Source organism: Sceloporus undulatus, chromosome 2 (genome assembly GCF_019175285.1).
Source record: "Sceloporus undulatus isolate JIND9_A2432 ecotype Alabama chromosome 2, SceUnd_v1.1, whole genome shotgun sequence".
In the NCBI taxonomy this organism is placed as follows: domain Eukaryota; kingdom Metazoa; phylum Chordata; class Lepidosauria; order Squamata; family Phrynosomatidae; genus Sceloporus; species Sceloporus undulatus.
The window spans coordinates 135,309,985-135,329,171 of NC_056523.1; positions in this window are offsets into that span (position 1 = coordinate 135,309,985).

Here is a 19,187-nt window from a genome sequence, read left to right on the forward strand (position 1 = left end):
TTGTTTTTGCACAGCTTATAGAGCTCTGGAGCCCTGAAAAGCACTCTCAGCACCAACGTCTGAGCTAAACTTATGTCTCATAACTAGAGCCGATACTTTGAAAAGAAACAGCTGAGAGGCAACTGTTTCTTTTACTGACAATGACACACTCCATAGTTTTTGTGTGTGCACCAACGTAGATTTGTGATGATTAACACATTTCAAGCATGCTTAGGTCAAAGCACTCAGCAACCACTGTGATAGGTGGAACGACACTAAAGATTTTATTGCTATTTGCAGTAAAAAGTTTATATCCTGCTTTTCTAAACACATTTCAATTTAAATTAACTTAGAAAAAAATGCAGTTGAGAACAGGCAGGAACAATCCTAACTATAGTGAGCTCTCCACATTTGATGGGATTAGGGGCACAGGACCCCTATGAAAATGAAAAAAACAAACACACAAATAAGAATTCACTTTTATTTTTACCTGAGAGAACACCCAGGCATAACTCTATGGTCAATATCTGCCAGAAGTTGACTGTAGAATCATGCTGGAGGAAGTACAAATGCCTAGAGGATGCCTCTAGGAATCTCTAGGTCCTCCAGTGCAGCTCTATGGTAAATGAACGGCAGAGTTCTAGAGATTCATAGAAAATCAAATCCACAAATAATAAAATCCACAAAAGTCAAAGCCGCATATGTGAAGGGTGACTGCACATTTTTTAAAAATATAGATGTAGTAGTCAAGGGAAGACCCCAATTTAATGCTTCCAATAAAAGATAGCGACAACTAAGATGGCAGCAGCAGTACTTTGAAAGCCTATCTGGTGAAGGTGATACCCAGACTGGATGGCCCTTGTGGTCTTTTCCAACTCTATGATTCTATGAAACCTGCTCCAGCCAGCGGCCCATTCAAGACTGTTGCCACGGCCCACCATCTGGTCACCATACTCCCGGCCCAATCAGGGCTCGAATGGCCTCTGGCCACTTCTTCACACTACTGTTTTACCCCTGAGTCTCCCTTTCTGCCAAGAAGGGAAACAGAAATAATGATCACCATCACTTTCTGTCCTCCCCCTGCAAATGAATAGTGGCTGTGGCATATCTGTCACTGCACAATTAATTCACAATATAATAAATTACCCATGGCTACAAGATAGCATGTGATTTTGTTGTTGTTGTGACTCATAATTCACAATTGTGATTCACAAAAAATGCTATCCTGTAGCCATGGATGACTTATTATAAACTAGTATATATTTGTCTACCTCCAGAGAAAGAATGTATATTTAGCATGCAGCACAAAACGTTGTGTCCCTTTCAGTAGCAAATGCATTCAAATCTTGTTAAGATGGTGGTACATTCTAAATCAGTACAACCTGCCTTTTATATATACAGTATACAGTATATAAAACTATATACAAGATCCCTTCTGTTGGTACAACCCAAATCTTACTGGTATCAAAAGTGCAATTACCAGTAGTTCTGGGACACTAGTTAAGAAATAATTAAGAATTATTGTGACATAATTAAAGGACTGGGAAAATTAATAAATTGCAACCACTATACCTATAGAAGTCTGATGTCTGAAACTGGAATTTCCTATTCATTGAACAGATCCTAAAGTCACAAAGGATGATCATAGCACAAATATTAACATGGTGTGCTGCGGTAAGAGATCAGACAGGAACCTTAGGAATTATTGGGAGGCTGGCACACAGCCAATGCCCTTGAATTAGGTCACAGCTATTGTTGCATCCCGTGGTACATTCTGTTTATGCCACACATCCTTACTGCAGACATATTGAGTGGGAGATGGGTAAGCACTTCCCATAGATGGGAATGACTAAGGCTGATGTTTATTTAAACTCAAAGCAAATCCACTTCCATTTATCCAGTATAAGCAGCCTGTGCAAGTACTTCTGCCTCTAGTCTTTATTTTGCACTGGCAAGCACAATTTTAAAAGCTGAAGCTGTGGAAGCAAACCAGACCAAGCAGTGTTAACTGTATACTTTTTTGAATTCTGCTGATAAAGTCATTCTTACAAGCGGCAAACAGCCTTGGTCACAATCTTGGCAGGCAAACAAATCCACTTTCTAATGAAATTTAGAACAAGTGGAATTTAGGTCACTTCCCAGCTGTGTTCAGTTTATTCTTACAGCTCTTTAAATATTAAAGGAATGGCTGTCCAAATAATTTTAGTCCATTATTTATTTTAAAACCAACCAGTGCACTCATTCATTCATTCATTCATTAAAAAAAATAAAAATCAATGATTTGTAATTTTCCTTTCCTCTGTTGTGAATGTGAATGTTGGATCTGAAGCCAACTATTTTCTTTTGATAATAAAGGAAGGGTATCTGTCCTACTTACTTGCCATAAAACAAGTGATTCAAACCCATCTAATCTCTTAATGGTTTACTTCCTCTAATTTAAACATAAATGTATCACTAAATTATTTCTAACCTCTATAACCACGATAAATATCAACTAAATATCAGTCAATTTATATTTCTATGAATGTACAAAATGGAACACAATATCTATATTTTTGTTCATTTCCTATAATATGTCCCAATGTTCACTCCTCAAACCCTATTCTCATTAAATCTCCTTCTGTTCTTTTTAGATATTCCACAAATAAATTCAAATCTCTCAGATAATTCTTTCAGTCTATCTCTTTATAAATATGTTAATTTATCCATTTCTGCCATCTCCGACACTTTTTAAAAACCAACACTGTGACATTTCAGAAAAACACTACCCACTTAAAAAAAAAAACAATTTATATACACTCATATAGCAATTCCTTCTCAAGATCTCTCTTGTAACTTGCAAGTCAAACTATCTGTGCCAGATACAAAATTATCTAGGATAAATATTTCCTGCAGGTACCTGAGCTAAACAGAATTTCTTCTGTTTAATTCTTCAAACAACTTTTTGCAATTATTTAGGAGGGAGTTGCCTAGTGGCTTTGTTCCAGTTTCATTGTACAAGCAAATATCTCAAGTGTGCATTTAAATTGACACAATTTCTATTTTATGTGAAGAAATGCTAAGGCATCTGGCCATTGCAGCTGTTCCTTTGCAGAACTTTTCCTACTATAATAAGGGGAGAGGGTATTGCAGAAATAGCAGTACCCTCTTTTCACCTCAACCACCCACCGCTCATTAACATTACTGAATGCAGTTAATAGAAAGCTTGGCACAAGAACAGACCCTTCTTTTATCTGGTAAAGAGCAGCTGCAGATACAGAGTCATGCAAAACATGCTGGTGGAGGCACAATGGATTCACAGTGTGTCATCCAGGAAGCCAGTATAGGCCATGCTCACAGTTTGAGCAAATTGAAACCTCATGTACTAACTGGATTTGGGGACTCTGGGACAGGAGTTGAATCCCACGAAAGCTATGGGTGCACACCCTCACATACACTAGGATAAGTTCAGCTTCATGTAAACCAGGTAGGACTATATGGCATTGCACTCAAAATAATCATAACAAATTGTTTTGAACTAATTTCAAGGAATTTAAATTCTCATGCCTGGATTTCCCTAGTGATGTGGTGGGATCAGTTTCCTGTTCTACATTTTCAGTACTGTTGCTGTTAAATGCCCAAAGCTAGCTTGTCTATTTTTTCTTTTGTGAATGGGTTCTATATGTTAAATCAAGCTTACATCCAGAAATCATTTAATACAACAACAACAACAACAACAACAACAACAACAACACCGCTTATCAGAATATAAGGATTGCTTAAAAGATTGCTTAAAGAAAAGTGGCCAGAACAATTGAGGACTGAAATCAGTGTCTCAAGAGGCCCCAGGTCTTTGATGCCTGGGGTTAACCAGACCCTTGAAACTGATTAACCCACACTTCACAAATAATGAGCAGTTATTTCCATCTTCAGGCTCACAACAATACACTTGTATCAGCTAAGATCTTCTAGGCATCAGATGAAAACCTGCATATAGAAAACCATACATGTACCCATTTACTGTTATTCTTGAAATATGAGCAGGTGCGCAGCTTGCATCAAAAGTATTTTGAATGTATTTATTTAGTCTTTAGTCCAATTGCTAATCCCAGCTAGATAAGACCCTTGAATCAATAGCTGAATCAATAAGTGAACATTCATATAGCAATAGCAAGTACATTTCTATATCACTTATCAGTGCTTTTAAGCACTCCCTAAACAGTTACAACGTGTAAGATAATTGCCCCCAACAAACTGGGTACTCATTTTAGTGACTTCGGAAAGATGCCAGCCTGAGTCAAGCTTGAGCCCTTGGCTGGTATATTCACTCTATTATTTTTAAATGGGTCTACTCTAATCAAGCAAACCTCCTCTGAGGAAGTCTTGCCAAGAAAACAGGCATGAAAGGATCTTATCAGGGATGTAGCCAAGGGAGGGGGGTCCGTGGGGTCTGCCCCCCTTCTGTTAAATACAATGAATGGTGTGTGCTGCTGTGCCGCTGCACCCAAGCCCCATTATAATGGTGGCACTTAGTCTGGACCCCCCCTCCCCAAAATCTTGGCTACGTCCCTGGTCTTAGGGTTGCCATAATTCAGAAACAACTTCAAGGCACACAATAACAATAACAACAGCAAACTCTAATCAAGATGAGCAACTAGGTTTTGGCTTCTGAGTATGAGCAACAATTCTGATAAAAAAATTGTCCTAAATCCAGTTGTTAGTTCCCCAGTACAGCTGGCCCATTTAATTTCTGCAGTTTACATAAGTGTTCACTTGCTAATTTTCCATTGATTCAATGCATCTAATCTAATTGGGACTATTCAAAGATATAACCAGGCTAGTATGTAGAATCAGTATGTAGAGAGATCTTGTAGGATCTTTGAATTTAACTGGAAGAAAGAAGTTGGCAGCATGAGCTTTCGTAGACTAAAGTCTACTTCCTCAGATGCAACTGGACTAACTGGGAGTCTGGGACTCATAATTGCATGTAGGCCATTAATTCAGGCGGCTAACACTTGGAAACCCAATGCCAGTCAGAATAAGCAAAATTGGACTAGATGGAACATGGACCAGTATATTTCAAATTAGGTAGCTTCATGTATCTACCTACTTTTTCAAATATCCATGTGCAAAGTCATGGATATGAAGCAAAGAGTGAAATCTCCTTCATTCTACAACTGGAGCAAAACCAGGAAAGCCCTGCTGTGATTATCATGAATGAAGATATTCCAAAACACATTAATGATCTAGGAATATTGCCTCCCACTGGGATGATTAAGTGAAAAGGAGAAGGAATAGAAATAGGTGCAGAAACACTTAACTACACAACAAACCAGGGAACAGACAAATAGGTAACTTGCAGATTAGTGGGGACTTCAAACTCTCAATTATTCCATAAATAGCAACAGCAAAATGACTCCCTTTCCCACTAGAATCTACATTTTATATCTGAAAAGAAGTAAATCTGAGATAATCAGGAGAATTTTTAATATTTCTTTGCAGTTTTGGTTAGCAAGACTTAAGGCTCTAATAAAAAAGTAAATCCTGTAATGAAGCATACAAACCGATATCATATTTCACAGATGAAAATCTGGAAGCGTGTACCCAGCAACATCAAAGTGTGGTCAGGATGGCAAAAGTCATTACTGAGGATGAAGAAACAAGCAAAGAGAGGCTGCAGCAGTTTTGTTTTGCCCGAGTCTACAGGGAAGGGCAAGATTTTTGCCACATTCTCTGCTCTTCCCCCCCCCTGAAATATCTGAGCACAAACTGCATTTGCACTCTGAACTCAGTGTGCAACTATTAAAGTAAGCTGAGGAGAAAGGAGGAAAGTGGGATGAAGTGAGAGAAACTAGGATATTTTTAAAATGGCTGAAAAAGTGGGAAAAGAGAGGATTAATTAGGATCGTCCCTGCCCAGTTGGGACAGTTGGAGGACATGTTGTTGTTTGCCCACCCTTGCCCACAGAACATCTGTACTTTGTTCTAATGGAAAATATTAATGGCTTTTCAGACTAGAGGCCTGGGCTGATAGAAGATGGTGGCGTTACAGGAGAAAAAATGTAGACAAATCGACATGGATATCCCCCAATTTAGGGAATATACAAAAGAAGAGAAACACATCACTCTCAGGATCACAACCAAACACATCATATTTCTATTAATACTGAAATCTGAGAATCCAAATCCACATTTCATGATGTGGGATGATTCTTCTACATGCTGAGACACAATTATTCTTCAGGAGATGAGTGCAGTTTCCAAGAATCAAGAGCTGGTCTTACCCAAGGAAATCTTAACCACAGATTTGCAATACCCAAAAGTAACATAGAGTCCATCATTGCAGGTCTTGGGCTTTAACACAGGGATGGAGAAACTCTGGCCTTTGAAATACTGCGGGATGGCAATTTGTATTATTCCTAACCACTATCCGTGTTACATGGGGCTGATGGGAGTTGTAGTCCAATACATCTGGAGGACATTAGGTTGGGAAGACTCTTCCAGAACTCTTTATCTGACAGTCTTAATAATGATAATTTTTAGATAAACAATCTGTTATCGAAGAACCTGCAATCACAAAAATATTTTCTTTTTTAATCTCTCTGAGTTTAAATGCCTTAATACATTTCTGATGTTTCAGGAAAAAAACAAGCCAGTATACTGGATCTCCTTGGAAGCGTCTAAAAAATAAAACAAAAAAAGGTCAGTGCTATTGAGAAAACAAAATGCAGTGCCTGACGTCAAACTGTGAGATGGTTTGGGCACGATAAGGCTCCACAGAAATTGCTAAATTTACAACAGCCATATTTATCACACTCTAGACCTGGAAAGAAAAACTTTGTTTGTTTACTAAATGGAAAAAGTCCAAAAATTGCTCTCAGGGAAAATTCTTAGTACTCCTGTATTTTCAAACTGTGTTTTTAATAGCACAAATTTATAATTTGAGGAAGGAAAAAAATACAGGCATTGTAGAGTTATAACACACAAGATTGAAACTAACAAAAAAGGAAGTGTCCAAAAATATTTTTCCTAATAAGTAAAAACAAAGTTTCTGTCTGGCTTTCTTCCAGATAGGGGCATTTTCCATATAATACTGAGGCTATTACTATGATTATCATCAGTGTAGCAATATCCCTATAATACTTCCTGGAGGGAAGGCTCCAGGAACCCATTTGCAGAAGGTGGATCCAGGAGGCAAGAGATAACAGAAGGAAGATAAGAGAAACAGGAGATCTTAGACAAGCATTGTTGAAAACTACCATTAATTATAAATAATTGTTATGTAACTAAATAAATTCAGTGACTGAAAAGACAGTTTCCTCCTCTTCCTGCACAGTGTATAGTTTCTAACGTTGACATTCATATGGTTAAAAGAGTTGATATTAGATATTGATACTGTATTAGAAATGGCAAAAAAATCCCATTCGGTGACAGAATGTTTCAAACCCCCTGGATATGCTACCATGAATCTTCGTATAACATTTCTATAACAAAGAAATTTCAAGGCAAGAGTAAAAATAGAAACAGCTGAATTGAGATGTATTTACAAATTCCAATCCATCAACTAAGATGCGAACAGAGATAATCATTTCTTGGCACAGTGCACATATCTATAGTTATGTTTTCACAACTACATGTGTAACAGCAGACTTCTCCCTTAAGATGTTACTGACTTCAATGAAACTGAGTACGTAGATTTATTGTTTTCACACTTCAAGATTACTGCCAGCTTGACAGATTTGCATCATCTCCTGCAAACCTTTGAAAGTTTACAGCAGGGTCACAAACTGCATCTTTCTGTATTCTATGATGCTCTGAGCCCACCCTCATAATCATGACACTGCACTACGTGGTTTGTTTGTTTTTTAATATTAACTCCATCAGTGGGTCTGGGGAAGTGGATTGAAATACATGACAGCTGAGGCTAAAATAAATCAGTTAGTTTTAAGGGTGCTGCTAGGCTCCCTCCCTCCCCTCCCTTTCTTTTTTTTATGTTTCAACAGACTAACACAGAATTGTCTCTGAAAACAACCCCATGGCTAGGAGTGGCTATGATTCTGCTCTAGGCCTGCACAAGCTATTATCCAGCAAGTCCTTTAACCTAGAATGGCAGCCTATTTATTATTTATCATTATTTATCATTATTTGACCCAGATAGCAATTCTGGCATACCTGAGCCAAAGCAATACCATCACAATGCCTGACAAACCAACTCAAGATAGAAAAATATCACAGCAATTTTAATGAAATCCTTGGCTACATTTCTCCTTGATAGATTGTGTGCATTTATTGTAGATTTGCATTTTACCAAACTGCCTAGTGCTTTCCATATTATATCCATTGTAAGATTTGTAAAGGACTCCTTGATGCACAGGGCAGTTTCTGCTGGACTGTTTATGGCAAACACATTCTCTCCTATGCAAGGACATATTTTGCAGACAAAGAAAAGAGCTTAGCATGAAAACAATTCTTTGGGTAGCATTAAAACACTCCATTTGTCACCTCTGCTCTCCTTTGTCCTCCAGAACATGATATGTTTCAGATGTGGGGTGGGGTGGAAATTAGATTCTACAAGTATGAAAGTAAAAGAAAGGTAGGAGCTATAGAGACATAGAATACTGCCTTATATTTCTGCTGTGCGGATGCAGCCAAGCTGACAAATAGTGACTGGCTCACCATAAGCCAGTTTGTGGTTGGGGTTAGAATCCTGCCCTATCTTTTTGTAAGCCTAATACTATTACACTACACTTGAACACAAGTAATGCCCCAGCATATCTGAAGTGCCACACACCCAGTAACTGTAGTCCCTTTAACCTAAAATGGCTGCTCACTGTCATCAACAGTTCACATAACAATGGCCCAGACTCTACAATGGATGGAGAATGTGTGACTTTCTAACCCTCATGGGATTGCAACTCCCATCCACCCTTTTCAGTTTGCTAATGGTGAGTGATGATGGGAGTTGCAATCTCATATTATCTATAAAACCACGTTTCTTCCTTCCCTGAACTACAACATGGCAAGATGCCAATTCTGTCCTCGTATCCATCCATCCTACCTTCTTATAGAACCTAATGATCCCAACGGCAACATCAAAGATTTGATTCAGTTGCTCATATTCCAACATGATACAGGCTATTGTTGGCCAGCAATGTTTTGCAATGGATTTGGCAATATTCAGAAATTAGGAGTTGTCCTCTCCCAGGAGATTTTGTTACTGATCTTAAGATAAATGCATTTGGATGAAAGAACTTCAAAGAAAGACTCCAGGGTAATATTAAGTGGAAACCTGACTTTTAAAGCCCTGCGTGGGCTGGCCCCTCCTTATTTATCTGAACTTCTTTCTCCTCACATTCCCACTCGTATCTCTGTTCTAGTAGTCAAGGTCTGCTGTCTCAGCCTAGGATCTCCACTGCCCTGTCCTGGATTCATCCCTTCTCACTTGCTGCCCCTCAGTCCTGGAACCTTCTTCCCCCACAAGCACAGCTCATCACTTCTTTGACTTCTGAGTTGAAGACTATCCTGTTCAGGGAAGCATTCCCAGGCACTGTGTGATTATCTGATTTTTGATTGGATAGTTGATGTTGTTGTTTTCAATTGTTGCCTGCTTATTTTAACCAATTCTATTTTATATTATTACCTATTGTTTTATACCTATTTTGTAGATTGTACGCCATTGGCAGGTTTTATTTTTATTGATTTGATCATTTGCATGTACAGTGCTGTGTACATTTACAGCACTATAGAAATAAACTATAATAATAATAATAATAACAACAACAACAACAACTTTTGGTTTGAATTGAGATTACAGGGTTTTATAACATAACGGATGATTCTTAACTGATCACTGATCAACAAGTAATTTGCAAACAGACACTTGATTATTTGACACGTCTGTCCTTTAACACATCTTCAATGTTGTGTTTCTTGCATTTGCTATGAACTCTCTGAATCCCTTGCCATCATTTTTGAGAAATTTTGGAGAACAGATGTGGTGCCAAAGGACTGGAGATAGAACCTTGAAGCATTCCACATGAGACTTCTTCCAAACTTATGGCAACCCTAAGCCAGTTTGCCCCGCCATACTAGGTGGTACCAACTGCAGTGATGCCCCTGACTTTAACCATGCCACTGTTGTTATTCTGTCATTGAATTTTACAGGGGCTTCACACACTACCAGTCCTATATTCACAGTGCTTTCTTCTTTTTCCATCACTTATTTGCTCTTCACCTAGCAGCTGGAAGACTTTGTGCAGCTATTGCTTTTTTTTCCTTAGCAACTTTCCCCCAGTTTTTTTTTAAAAAAGAGGTAGTAGCTGCACAGTGCTTTCTAATTTTTAGCATGATGTAACCTATAGATGGAAATGTCCCAAATGAGAGGAAAAAAACTGACTATTTGCATGGGAACAGAAAGAACTAGAAGAGGATGAAGGAAGTTACAGATTTTAAAAGCATACAGAGTGGGGAATTCCCATTATTTGGACAGGTCATTTCGTAATACATCCTGAGAAGAGCTAATCATAGAAATCAATGGAGACTATGGGCTTTACTGCACAAGCCCCATTCTTGCTACAACCGCACTTGTCAATGAAAATGAAATTTTACTTGTTTGTATAATAGCCATTACTACACATATTTGCAATCGTGAAATTGGGGCTGCTTCTGCCATTGCGCGCTTCCTGACTCCCCCTGAACTCTGCCTCCCTGCCCTATGCCCTACCCAGCATGCCTTTTGGTTTTTTAATTTAATTTAAATTTATTTTCCCCCTTACTACTCCAGAGTTCTGCACTTGCAATTTAGGGTTGTTGTTTTTTTTAAAAAAGAAAATAGAAAAATAAATAAATAAATAAAAGGAAGCAGGTTGCTTGGACATACCAAAGGGGGAGAGGGCAGGGAGAGAGAAAAGGACACTGACACCATATTCCTGTCAATATCTCACCTGCCCCAGCAACAGTGTTTCACTCTTGGGGAGTGCAATTGTGAGCTCATTGATGGGTTTCCCCATCAATGAAAAAGGATGCCTTAACTATGCTTTCGGGACATAGCAGCTATAAGTTGGAGACACTGTCGTGCGGTGTCACCAAAGCCGCTTTCCCCCTAAAAACCACGTGTAGTAATATCTCATTACACAGCTGGGATTGGGTAGGACTGTGTCCATATTCCAACCAAATGGAGAACGCCCTATCCGCCCCCCAGACAGCCCCATGAGGACTAAGCAGGATAAGCAGATGAGGAACATGGATAGTGGGTTTAGAAGAGAAGAGGGAAACCCAAGGAAGGGAGTAATTCTGGGGATCCTATCCACTGTGAACAGTGATACTTTCCATCTCTAACGTGAACATAGTGGTCAGTCTAAGCAACAGATGGACAACTACTGAAGGAAGGATGTATCAGCAACCTGCAGGAGCTGGGGGGCACACACAAAATCAACAATGTTGGGGATCCAAAACATGGTTCCTCAAAATGGTCTACAAAGCCGTCTTGGAGGTACTGTACACTATGCTGCCATTTGGGGGGGGGGGGGGAGCGGACTATGATCTTTTAAAAAGGTCCGAACAGGTCTTTTCCCCTTCCCCTCAAACAAGAAGTGACCAGACAGCAGGATCCTGAGCGTACATGTGACAAATAGACTTCCCCCTATTATAAGGAATGTCCGCGGTTTGAGGGTTGGACAGCTTTTCTTTTTCTATAGACTGAATAAAATCCAATATTTTTGGGAGATGGCCCTTCATAAAGACAGCAATGTGTCATGTGATTTAGGAATGTGAATACATTAATTTTACAAACACATGGCTAAGTGAACTGAAATTAATACTTCCATTTAGTATTTAAGTAGAATAAATGTAATAGCCACTTTTTGATTGCCAATCCTGCGTGTCATGAATTTCATCTGTCCGTTATTGTTATTTTGAAAATCTGGTGACACTAGCAATAAACCAGTGTGTCTGAACATCCAAGCTCATGAGGGAGGCCAAGCCTCAGACATGCTTTGTTCATGTTTGTCAGAGATCTAGTGCCGTTGGTCTCATTGTATTAAAATTATTTGCCAATAAAGTGACTGTATGTGAGCAAGAAAGGGCCCTCACTTTTCTCCCTTTTGCCTCTTCCTTCCCACAATCAATCAGTCAGTAGTACACATATCACACAGATGTTGGCAGAACTGAATATTGAACTGTACATTTTTGTAAAAGAAATATGTTTAATCCATTTAAAATAGCTAGCACAAAGTCTCTTATCTACAAGAACTATCAGCTCTGAAGGGACTACCATATCTCAAAATTTCCTTAATGTATGTAAAAAGAAATGTGTTAGGCATCTTGGGCTGCTGCGAGACGGCAGAAATAAAGCAGTTTGGCACCTCTAACTTCCATGGCTCAATGCTTTCGAATTCTGGGATTTGTAGCTTGCTGCGACACCGTAGCTCTCCGATAGGGAAGGTTAAATATTTCACAAAATTACAAATCCCAGATTTCCATAGTGCTGAGTCATGGATTAAAGCAGTGTCAAACTGCATTATTTCTGGTGTGGCAACAGCCTTAGTGTCCCAGTCCAAGCCAATGGGAAACCTCATGTTTCAGATATCTGAATCACGATTCCGATTTAGGATTCCCATCAGGACAGTTTGGAACCACTGTAGGATTCTACTTTTTGTCCTTCTCTATGAATGCTCTGAGAAGCTTCCTCCTGCAGTTGACCTGCCTCATGTATAGATTTTGGGGCTGGGAAGGGTCCATATGTCATCATCTTCCATTTGTGACCCTCCCATGTTTCCCCATAGATTTGTCCTTTTGTTAATGAGAGAAAACCCTAATTACAGAAGGAAAGATGGATGAGTTGTAATGTGCTCTGACTGGTAGCATATGAATCCTTCATCTGAAAGCACCCTCTATGTACATTCCACCTACCTTGAAGACCTTTTCATTTGATATCAATGGATCCTAGTTCATGCAAGCTGTTGCTGTGTGCTTTCAAGTCATTTCCAACCTAAGGAGAACATGTCATGGGGGTTTCTTGGCAAGATTTGTTCAGAGGAGGGTTACCATTGCCTTGCCAGAGGCTGAGAGCATATGACTTTCCCCAAGGTCACCCAGTGGGTTCCATGGCTGAGCTGGGAACCAAACCCTGGTCTCCAGAGTCGTGGTGCAACAGTCAAATCATTATGCCATGCTGGCTCTCTGGTTCACACATACCTATAACATAAAACATTAATTAACCTTTGATGTGTCAAAGGATGTATCTTTCTGTACAAAACAGCTACATTGCTGAATCACCTCACTTCTTGTATTCAGAGACAGTTAAATTACATTATGCACAGTGTCATGATGTTTCCTGCGGGAAAGACTTCCCACCCATAAAATGCAGTCCCTGAAGATATAGTAAGCAGAAGTAAGGGCAGAGCTTTTTAGCCATATTATTCCACACTGAATACTTTGCCTCCATATAATATGTCTGCTATTGGACACATCTGTATATTTGCTCCAGAAAATGCAAACAAACAAACAGACTTGGGGACTGAGAGGAACAGGCAGTTTTAGTTGGGAATATCAGAAAAGGATTCAGCAGTCCCTCTCTCCTTGCACCGTTTTGCTGTTTCAAATTGCAACTTCAGCAAAGAGGAGGCAATTAGAGAACACAGCTACATATAACACAGTAATTTTTATGTTAACACTGCACTCCAGCATGATGACAGTAACACGTCTACTCCTCTTCTAAACATATTTATTTGGAAATAATGTGCCTCAGTTTAAAGTGAAACTCCTGCCAAATATTTTTCCTTAATCTTATCACATCTCTAAGCTGCAGCCAACACTGCTAGAATAAATATATGTAAGTAACTACCACAGTGAGAAGATCTTTTTTTTTTTTTTAAAGAACTGGTCTTTCACAGAGTGGACATTTCTTCTTTGGTGCATGCAGTCAACACGTGGCATTAATCCAAACAGATAAAATCACTGCTCTAGGCAAGCATACTTGACAACAAAAGCCATTCTTACCCATTCAGGAAAAACCTTTGTACTGGAAACCTGGACAAACATTTTGTCTTAGCATAATATAAACAGTGTACTGTTTTTTATGTTCAAAGGTAATTTTTTTAAAATGTGGAGTCGATTTTTTTTTTAATCTTTGGAAGAAAGAGCCAGTTCTTAATGGTGAGGCTCTTTTTGACAGGAAAAGCATCACCGAGCCAGTATTTGTATCAGAGGGGGAAAAAAGAAAAGAAAAAGAGGGGGGATACAGATTTATATATCTACACTAATGTGTAAGTATTTTGAAAGCAGCAAATGCTGCTCCATTAAAAATTCTAAAGTTGCTTAAGTAGAAGACAATTTGCATGCTCCATGTAATTATTTACACAGTTTCCATGCGATTACATCTGATGAATGCTGAGCGCTTGTACAAAAGCTTCTCTTTGGATGAGGGAAACACTTGGACTGCTCTGAATTTCTGCATTTTATAAGATTGGTTTTAAAATGTTTATACATATTACTTCTGCCATTTCATTTTTTGTAAAATGCTAGGAGTTTATCACACTGAGGTTATAATTCTAAAAATGGAAAGGAAAGACAATAACCAAGCTAAAGACTTAGGGGCTAAACAGACCGGTGTTTACTGCCAGTGTCGGGGCAGAATGGGGGCATGGCATCCACATGATGAACTCCCTGACGCTGCCCCCACGCCGGTGTCATGCTGTCCGCCCAGTTGCTGCTCCCAAGGTGACCAGGTGCAAAGGGAGAAGCTCCCCCCCTAGTGAGAAAAGATTCTTAATCCTTTTTCACTGGAGTGAAAGTTGTCGCTGGTGTGCATGAATAGGGGCTACATGCTCTGGACTGGAAACTGGCATCAACAGGGAAAGGAAGAGGAGCTGCATCAAGACAAAATACTTTTCAAGAATCAACTGCATATACTCCTCCCCACACAGCTACAGGTGTCCCCACCCCACAAACATTGATACTTGTTGTTAGCTTTTCTCATAGCCTGTCTGGTGAAAGAAAGCAGGAGCAGCAGTGCAGTTCCAACCCACTAGCGAAGTCCCAGCAAAGCTCATACAGCTTAAGCTTTGTGCCACAGCTTCTCCTCCATCACCATGTGCTCTAAATCCTTGCTCCAGTCACTCTGTCCCAAAATGGTGCCGCACTAAGCCACAGAAATGATGCCCTGCACCTGAGCCTTGTGAGTTTCCCAACTGCTCCCTTTGCTACTAGTGCTAAAATGCAGCTAAAGGATTTTGCTTAGGTGAAATGCGGGAGCCACCACCACACAAAGCAATCCATGAGGTTGCATGTGGTTTTAAGGGATTCTGAAAACAAGTTTCATGCAACCCTCATTGCCACCATAGTCCTACAGGCCATTGGTTGTCCTTGACTTTTTTGCGCACTAATACTTTGACTGATGGCTCTCCCACTGCCCTCTTTTTCTCTCACCCAACCCCTGGATCTATTCATCACTCCCAGAGGCACATTTCCCTCTTTGGAAATCACTGATCTAGATTATGCTGATTGGCTGTCAAACCAAAAACCTGAGGAAATACATTCTAACCTTCTATGTTAACTGTACAGGAACAGGAACAGGAACTTCAAATTCAGCGTGGTGAGGAAACCTAGGTGTCATGGCTAGGTTCAAATTATGCTGGGCCTAGAATTGGTGAAAATGGGATACCAGCAAGAGATGTGAAACCCCTGCAAGACCATTAAGGTGTGGCTTTGGGAAAGGACTGCAGCCAAGCTAACAATATGTGTATGGGGTGTCATCTTCACAACACGAGTTGTGCACTGGAGACAGGACAAGAAGCTGGAGTGGAAAGTCCCTGCAGTCGAGACTGTAGCCCAAATTGTGCAATATACAGTCCAGGCTTGGGGAAAAAAAAAGCAAAATGCTAAGTTCCAACTCTGGTGTCCATGTGCTGCTGGGACAGGATGCATTCAGTTGTCACTTGGCCTGTGACTGCACATAACGGGCTAAAAGAGGAATCTCTGTATTGGTCTGTTTCAACAGAAGTGAAGAAGTCATTTGACAATAGGGCTGCTGGAGTTACTTCCCAGGGGTCACCTCCTGTATTCCTTTAATTTGAAGTCCAGATTTTAGTCTTGTCATAGGTGTCAAAATGCAGTATGTCTTTGTGCCAGTGAGAAGTGCACAACCTGTCTGGGTTTAATTTAGCCCTATCTTTTAGGAGCTAGGAAATCAGCAGACAGTGAAGGAAACATGTCATTATCTGACTGGTGCAAGGTTTCAGATCCTCTCACTATACTGCTGTGTCAAAAACATTTTTTCTTTTGATTTTGGACAGTAAGCTACTCTAGGGATTTATTTGAAAGACAGGATATAAATTTCTCTAATAAATTAAACATTGGAACACTCAAGCATTTCTGTGTAGGATCTTTTTGAGTCCACTATTGAATTTAAACTATGTAGTTATGTGTCAGTTACACATGGGGTTAGGATATACACAAAGTGAACTTTTTTGAGTATCAGTGGCGGGTTACAGACCGCCGCTTTGCGGTGGTCTGCCGCCACCGCCAGTTGGTCCGCGGGGGAGCTGGAGCCTCCACACGGCGCGGCTCCCGTGCAGACCCAAAAAGAAGCTCCAAAATGGAGCTTCTTTTTGAGTCGCCTTTGTGACGTAGCGAGGCGCCAGGGGTGCACTCGCTACGTCACAAAGGACGAGACACGTACGGATGCTCAGCGTCCGATACGTCAAGATGGCAGCGCCCATCTTGTACGTATTCAATACGTATTAGGGTTAGGGCGGTGCTTCCCTTCCTAACCCTAGTACGTATTGTATACGTACTATTTGGCGGTCTGTAACCCGCCAGTGTATAAGTCAACCTCATGAATAAGTCAAGGGCAGGTTTGGGGGGCAAAATCATAGATTTTGATATGACCCATGGGTAAGTTGAGGGTCAAATTCAGGGGCATGTAACAAAGGAACTAAATGGAGGGGGGGGAAACACTACTTCGCTCCCCCCTTCTCCCTCTCTGGACCTCTCCCAAGGGTCAGACTGGGCATGCAAAATGTGGACACAAACCTCCAGTTTCCCTCTCTTCCCCAAGGCTGAGGGCTTGCAAAAAAAAAAAAAAGGGGGGGGGGAGGACACAAGCCTCCAATTTCCCTCCCTTCCCCACAACTAGGATTTTGGAGCCCATTTTTGGGCTTAAATTTTTCGATTTATAGATGGGTATATACAGTAGTTGTGTTAATCTGTTACAATGGAGACCCATTTTATGGCACCATGAAATGTATATTGACTTCCATGGACAAGTCGCCTGGATTAACATTAAATTCATGAAAATGTTTTAAGGTACACAGCCTCTTTGTTAAACAATATAGACAAACATATCATATCATTTCACCTTTACATTCTAATGATGTATACAATTAACTTTGCTAGAAAGTTAATTTGAAATGCAGAAATTATAGTAGTGTGTGACTAAAACCACCACAGTAATCTACAAAATGGATACAGACAGAAAACCTCACAGTGGAACAAAGTTCTCCTATGTTATTTTTGAATACGTTAGTAATATCAAGTTAAAATCTCCTTCCACACAAAACCTACCTAAGCAAATGAAACAGTATCACAACTTGGAATTTGTGCAGGTACATCTACCTATATTCAAGTAAGAATTCCACAAAAACATCCTATGCATGCCTTTATTCCTTCCCCAGAAAGTTGGCATTCTTACCACATTTGTTCAGGAGGTAGGACTTAGTATGACTTTTTCAGCAGCACTTTAAGAGGCAGAGTAAGAAGATGCTACTGCTAAAGGGACCCATTGCCAGCACAATTAGCTTGCTCTTATGCTTGTACACTAAAAGACTTGACCTTTAAAGGTCACACCATCAAAAAGAAAACTGCTGTTATTTAAGCCTCTTCTAGTCCTTTACCCTTTCCTGCTCATTTCACAGGAAGATGTAAATTAATCTAGTTTATGAAACAGGAAAAACAAGCTTGGAACTACCAGCTTGGATGAGTCCTGCCCAGGAATTTTCAGTTAAAGGCCATGTAAGAAGTGTCTTCTTCATTGAAGCAAGTACCTGTATTTAACTTTACTGCAACATGTCAGTATGTTAGGTACAAAGTTTCCAATACAGCTAATACATTGTACAGGTACAAAACATTGAACAGAAAGACTCAAACACTGTGCTAAATTAAGCAAGGTTTTTTAAAAGAATGTTACAGCCACATCTTGTAAAAACAACCCACGCAAGCAGGATTGATTGGCAGGTTACAACTCAGTGCAGATATGGAGTCTTGTTATAGGAGTCAGATTATAACAACTTGCTTTTATTTTAAGCATTGATTTAAAGCCTGCTACGCAGAAGAAAAACTTGGAAGTGGAAAGACAGCTCAGTCAAGAATTCAAGAGACAAAGGGACAACACCTTTGTAATCTGGGCTCAATGAAATATCCCTTCATTTTTTGCCACCCATGGAATAATACAGTAGCAGTGGCATGGAAGCAGATTCCCTGTCTGATTCCTACACTACTTCAGTAAGCAGCTCATGAAGAAGTCTGAGTAGGAAGGAACTATGACTGGTTTTACCCTACACTTGTGCTGTTCATGTCCCACCAATCCCACATGTACAAGTGGTGGGAATATAGGAGAAGGCCTTCCTGGTGGCTGCTCCCAGGTCCTGGGACACCCTTCCCAGAGAGACCAGACTGGCATCCTCCTTGTTATCTTTCCATAGGCAAGCAACCTTTTTTAGTTTCTGCAGGCCCATGAAGACAAATTGCTCATGGGGAATGGGCCTAGCACAATATGTTGGATTGTCTGTATGCTGTGAATTTTATTTTAGCTATATTTAAACTCTGTAAGCCACCCTGAATCCTGAACTGGGGAAAAAGTAGGACATTAAAAAAAATAAAAATAAAGACCTACTCTAAAATACACAAATTCTTACTTCTGGGCTGCATAATGCATTAAGCAAATATATATTCACAAGCACAGTTCATATTCTAAACAGTTGGTTCATGGCCTTAAGGAATATATCCCTTGCTCAATGCATTTGCACATCAAGGGATGTTTTTATCAACTGAAAAGCATGTGATTTTTAGGCAAGTACAAGCACTCCCAACCATACATGCCAGAATGATCATTACATAATGTAAAACGGATTATACAAAGAGCCCTGCCCAATCCCAGTGGTTTAGCATGATTAAGCATTCTTAAGGACATACAACTCTTATCTGAGCTAAAGGCGAGGGCCAGTTAACAAGCCA